The sequence below is a fragment of the Hibiscus syriacus genome, unplaced genomic scaffold, assembly GCF_006381635.1.
Source record: "Hibiscus syriacus cultivar Baekdansim isolate YM2019G1 unplaced genomic scaffold, ASM638163v2 tig00111522_pilon, whole genome shotgun sequence".
NCBI classification, from domain to species: Eukaryota; Viridiplantae; Streptophyta; class Magnoliopsida; order Malvales; family Malvaceae; genus Hibiscus; species Hibiscus syriacus.
In genome coordinates this window covers 313896-320267 of record NW_024063112.1, presented here as the reverse complement: position 1 = coordinate 320267, position 6372 = coordinate 313896, and the positions used below count along the sequence as shown (strand labels likewise).

General features: G+C 35.9%; 1 pseudogene; it reads right to left on the bottom strand.

Annotated features, from left to right (window-relative positions):
* Nucleotides 1–729: 729 nt before the first annotated feature.
* On the bottom strand, nt 730–3723 carry LOC120164439 (annotated as a pseudogene).
* Between the last annotated feature and the right edge of the window lie 2649 nt (nt 3724–6372).

Here is a 6372-nt window from a genome sequence, read left to right as displayed (position 1 = left end):
ACTATTAATCATTTACTTTCGTTAACCTTCCTCTTTTCTTTTTTCTTCTTATTCTTTAAATTCAAACTGGATAAAAATTAAATAAACTCTTTTAAAGAATTGATTGAATTTAAATTCTAAAATTTTGATTAAAATATTACATTTGCCAAATAGAAGAGTAAATAAATATGCTTTGTTAAATGCCTTAATAAGCCGTGTTATGCCGACATATTTTTTTTCATTCGGTTAAGCATATTTTTAAATGACTTTTTAGGAATATAAGATCTCATTGATTTTAATCGGGTCGGGTTCGGGTATGATAAACGGAGATGAAAAAAATTGAATTTTTTAAACGGGGACGGGGACAAGTTTGGTAATCCCTACCCCGATTACCCGAATACCCAGCCCGATAATTATCTATTTGAATTGTTTTGTTTTTATATTTTGGATGCATTTGGTGGTGTTTGGCGTTTCAAGTAAGTTTAGATCCGATAATGACATTATTTTTTAAATAATTCGTGTCATCGTGTGAAATTTAAACTGTAATGGAGATTCCCGCAGTGAAAAATAATCATATAAGATAAACTGTTATTTAAATGGGTAATTTTCACCGCGGTTATCCAGATGAGGATCCCGGTTTAAATCCCCACAATTTTTTTAAGCGGGGATGAATACGAATTTTTTAAACTGGGACGGGAGACCAATCCCCGGCCCGAAACCGCCCCGTTGCCATCCCTATGAATGTAGCATTTACCACTCAAAAGCCATGCCTACCATAATGCTGCTGCTCAATATACTACACTCGGCAACTCTGTCAACTAGTAGAAACTCTGGGAAATTGCATGCTGTTTCTGTTCAGGAATTATGCAAACCTCGGAATGGAGTTTCATAACCAACGAAAACACTGCCGGTGACACCATTAAAATCGTCACTAAAACTTTAAAACAAATGTCATATACAATATTATATCTAAAGTGAGTGAGTTCATGTATTTACTTGCTGAAAAATGAGTGCAACATTTTTCCTCATCTTTGAACTCCCCTCTCATTATGCCCATGGCAAGTTCATTTTCAACATTCTATTGAATCACTCTTCTCACAGGTCTAGCACCGTAGTTAGGATCGTAACCAAGACTACCAAGAAGCTGAACAGCAGCATCCGTGACCCGAAGTTGGATTTTCCTATCTGATATCCTCTTTTGCACACGCTCCAGATGTAAAACAAGCACAGAAAATGGAGTCTCGAACTATAAGAGAAACAATGTAAGCTTGGCAACATGATTAGTGCTTAAAAATCCAATGTTATTCTAACTCCGGTGTTACTCGAACTTCAATATCTGTAGACTGCAGTTCTCTAGTTATGTATTGATGTCCTTGTCACATCTATAATGTACGTGATACGGTTGAGACTTCGGAATCATCAATTATGATAACATCCACATCATGTAAACTCACATGCAAGAAATTATGCAAAAGGTAGTCATCAAATAAACTTACCTGTAACCTCACAATGCTGCTTATTTCTTTGTGATCCAAAGGCTGGAACACTATATACTCATCAACATGATTCATGAACTCAGGTCGAAAAACCGCTCTTGCAGCCTCCATCTCCTTCTGTTTGATGGTTTCATAAGCTAGATCTTTAGGCTTCTCTTCATCCGAGTTTAGAATGTACTGTGAACCCACATTTGAAGTCATAATGATAACCGTGATGGTAAAGCTCACGGTCCGACCCTGTGAATCCGTGACTCTCCCGTCATCCAAAATTTGAAGGAAAACATTAAATACATCACCATGAGCTTTCTCTATCTCACCAAAAAGGATTACATATGGCCTACGGCGAACAGTCTCTGTCAGCTGTCCTTCATCATACCCCACTTAACCAGGTGGAGCACCTATAAGCCTTGAAACTGCATGTTTTTCCATATACTTGTTCATATCGATCCGGACAAGTGCTTCCTCAATATTAAACAAGTAGGACGCGAGGGCCTTTGCAAGTTCGGTTTTCCCTACTCCAGTTGGACCCATAAACATAAAATTGGCAATTGGACGGCGGGGGTCTGAAAGACTAGCTCGAGATTGCTGAATGGCCTCAGATACAGATCGAACCGCAGGATCTTGACCGACGACACATTTATGCAACACTTTTTCCAAATGTAATAGTTTCTCCCTCTCCGATTCTTGAAGCTTGGAAACTTGTATGCTTGTCCATTTACTAACTACTTCAGCAATATCATTTCCTATAACTTCTTTCAGCATTGATTTTCCAGATTTCATATACTCATCTAATTCCTTTTCTGTATCAGAAAGTTGACGCTGCAAAGAGTTCAAACTCCCATATTTCAGCTCAGCTGCACGATTCAGATCATACTCCCGCTAAGCCTGCTGGATCTCCACATTTACCCTGTCAATCTACATAATTAAAAAAGTTGGCGAATAAATCCTTTTCTCTTCAAATGTAGTCTACACTCTACACTCCACACTCCCGCAGATGAGAACTTCAAAATATGTATGAAAGAGGAAAAAAGCTTTCAGAGTAATTTCTAGAGAAATACGAGCATATTTATTCCTTTATTGATTGAATGCGTGTCATGACAGACTTCTCATGTTCCCATTGCTCAGTCAACGCAGCCTGTTTATCCTTTAAGAGGGACAACTCAGACTCAAGTTGACTCAGTTTATCTCTCGAAGCTTTGTCAGTATCATTTGTGAGAGACAGCCTCTCCATCTCCAGTTTCAATACCGGACGATTAATCTCTTCAAGGGCTGTGGGTTTTGAAGTGATTTCCATTTTCAATTTAGCAGCTGCTTCATCTACTAAGTCAATAGCTACGATATGAAAACAAATATTAGTAAAATTAATTTCGGGAAACAAAAGATGTAGTGTCGATATTGAAAAAACAGCTGCAAAAAAGTTGCCTGATTCAGGCGAAACTGTGTCGGTGTGAACTATGGGGGAGAGGATGCTGGTTAGAACGTACAAGAATACTCTCGTAATCTGGCTGGTAATGGAATGTTGTCGAAACTATTCACTGTGGTTTTCTGCCTGCTGCTAAGTGCAATTAATTGATTATCTATAGTTTAGTATTCTATTAACAAATTGAGGGGTTAAGCATAATAATGAATATAGGAGACTCATTCTAAAACTTAAACATGCATGTAATGCAGTCTAAGATATTTTTCTTTTAATTTATTTCTTCATCAGACCAGACAAGTCGTAAAATCAAATAAAATGTAAATCATATTTTTTAAAAGAAATTTAAGGCATGCTTTGATTTTGATTGGAATGTCCCCTACAAGAAGAAGTAAAACTCATTTGGAATAAAAACTACACAACAGTTTTAGCCTCTCTTAATTTGAAACGAACAAAACCCCTCCCCAGCTACAAAACACTTGCAAACTTGCAATTGTGTTAATAAGCGTAGGACAATAACTTGTTAATTGACATATTTTGCCTAAAGACTATGCATTTGATTGTTGATTTGTATAAAATGAACTCGAAAGAATATTAAATAATACGATTTATAATTTAACTGACCAAGTTCATCTTATCAAAAAACTAAAAATATATACTTTATTTTTTTATTTAATATTTTCGTGGGTAAATATTTCGTGGAAGAGCCATATTTGTACGAGAGAGTGATTATGATTATCTTAAATTTTAATAATATATACAGTGGGTATATTTGTCACGGAAATCAAGATTCACGTTGCATCCATTATGCTTATTTTTGCACGAAATCATTCGCACAAATGATATAATTAATCAAAGATATCCTAAACTATTGTCCAAATTTTAAACTCGTCTTAAATTTTAATATATTCTCATTACAGTCTTAAATAAATTGAGATGTGATGTGGAGAGTATTTAAAATAAATATATTAGATGGTCAAACATAAACGTGTTTAAAGAAATATATATTTTAAAAAATTAGTCAGATAATTTTTTCCTTTTAATATTCTATATTCAATAATCACATATTCCTTTTAGAAATTGTTTTACATATTTCATATATTAGGTTTTAATCAATATTTAACATCTAAGCCGATAGCTAAGCTAATTAAAGAAACTAGTTGATTCAATATTGATATTTTAGGATTTAATAAGAACATTTTAAAGTTTGTAGACCAATTTAAAATATGTGTAATAATAAAATTATTCCTAGAGAAATTAACCCCACATTAAAATAATAGTTCTGGACCGAAAGGTAAAATATTTGCGGCCAGAAGAACAGTGAGTAGTGGGTGTGAGGGGAGGTTGGTCTTGGATCTAGCAGAGGGCAGCGAGGAGAACTGTGAAAGAATTTCCCTTTCCCATCTTTGTGTCGACATACTTGACATCTTTATCCTTTACTCCCATAGTTCCTTTTTCTTTTCTCCAGGTATTTATTTGCTCTATCATCATCATCTTCCTTTTAACTCGTTTCTCCAGTTTTTGTTTGGATCATGCAAGCACCTTCCTTGTCAGCATCATTTGCATCTTTAGATTCTTTGTTTTACCTGCTAGTTTTGGCGAAACGAGTCTCTAAATTTGGCGATTTTTCATTCAAGTTTGCTGCATGCTGCTGCTTCACTGTGCTATTTTTGCTTCTTAGTCACTATGGCGGGTTTCCTTCCATTTGAGCAAAGTTACAACTATTTGTAATGCTTGTTCTGTGTATCTATCGTATATAGGTAGCTAGTAGGTAGCTTAGAAAACAACCATTTTCCAGTATCTAAGAAAAGAATATAATGTGACAGATTTCCGAAAGGTGATGAAATGTGCCTGTTCTTTTGATTTGTTCTCATGTTATGTTACTTCTTGAAGGGCATGCTTCCATTCTTAAGAAAATCATATTGAAATCTGAAACAGGACATGAGATCTTGTTTGTTTGCCCTCGCTTGTTTACGCTCTTATTTTCACAAGCAGTTCAAGACCAAGTACACTTTTCCTACAAGGAATTTAAGGTTGCCTTGTATTGGTTTCAACTAGCTATGTTACTGTGGCCTCAAAGTTTATAATTTCTTCATCATTCAGGCGTTTAGGTTTTGAAAGTTTAGACACATAATGTACGTTGCATTGCTGTTGAATTGGTATGATCTCGGTCACTTGAGCACTCAAGGAAATTACTTTTTTCCTATTTTACTTTTTAAAAACAAAGTTAACTTTTATTTACAACTATTCTGTAGTATGCAATTTGTTTTTATTGAATGGTTAATTCGCCCTTTTAATCATTTTCAGTCACGTGCTATCTATATAACAAGAGAAAGGAAATCAGTGTTTGGGATCCTTGGATTTCCATCATGTTCAAGAAGATGTCTAGTCGAAACCAAAGATCAAGGGTATCAGGATAAAAACACTTCCTGCAGATTTTGTCTGCTACTTGGGTCTGTTTTGTTGGAAGTAAAAGTCAAAAAGGGTGGCAAAATTGGTGGCACCGAATTCCACAAAAAAATTGCACCAATTTTGTCAAAAAAGACAAGCTTCAATTGTTGAAAATAAAAGGGTAAAATCTCACAATTAATTCCTGGATTTTAGGATATTTACAAGATTAAGTCTTAAACTTCAACTATAAATACCCTAGCTCATTTAGCTTTAAAATTATCCCAAATCATTTCTTTCTCCCAATACTAGAGAATTATCTTGTGAGTTGTGAGTGTTTTGTAAACACCTGTAAATTTTCTCTCTTTAGCAAAAGATATGCAGCAATCCGGAGACGTGGGCAAAATTGGATGAACTCTGTCATCAATTTTGTGTATTATTTTTTCGCTTTTATTTCGCATTCTCACTAATCTGGTTATAGAAAAATTACTCGTTTACTCATTTAATTCCCAACAACTGGTATCATGAGCTTTTGGTTGTGAATTTTGTCAATTTTTTGTGAGGTTACTATTTACGTGAATAGTGAATTTCATGAATAGTAAAATTTGGCCGACGATACGAATTTGTCGACGGAGGTGTTCTAATACACGGTGGTTTGCGAAAATTGTCAGAAACAATCCAAAGGAAGCCAGATTCGAGTGGGAGCAATGGTTTGAGAAACGAAGTTGATGAGCTCAAGAGGGAACTGCTCATATGCAAGGAGAAATGAGTGAATGGGATGCGCTCAAGACCTTCTTAGAAGGACTTAGACCAGGGGCGATGCTCGGGGGAGAGTAAAGTGATGTCCAGAGACTTTTGGAGGCCATTGCTGTAGCCGAAAAGCTGACTGAGCTTGCAGATGACAAGTCAAGTAGCGATGTGTCGTCCAGACCCATGCCCAGAGATAGTGGCAACAGTGGTGGAGACCGAGAAAGGGTGCAGCAGGGAGATGGTAGAGAAAGCTCTTTGAATGGCCAATATGAGCCATCGACTGTTCGTAGCCAAGGAAAGCCATCGGGAAAAAATGGCAAGGCTAAGTCCGGTGTAAAGAAG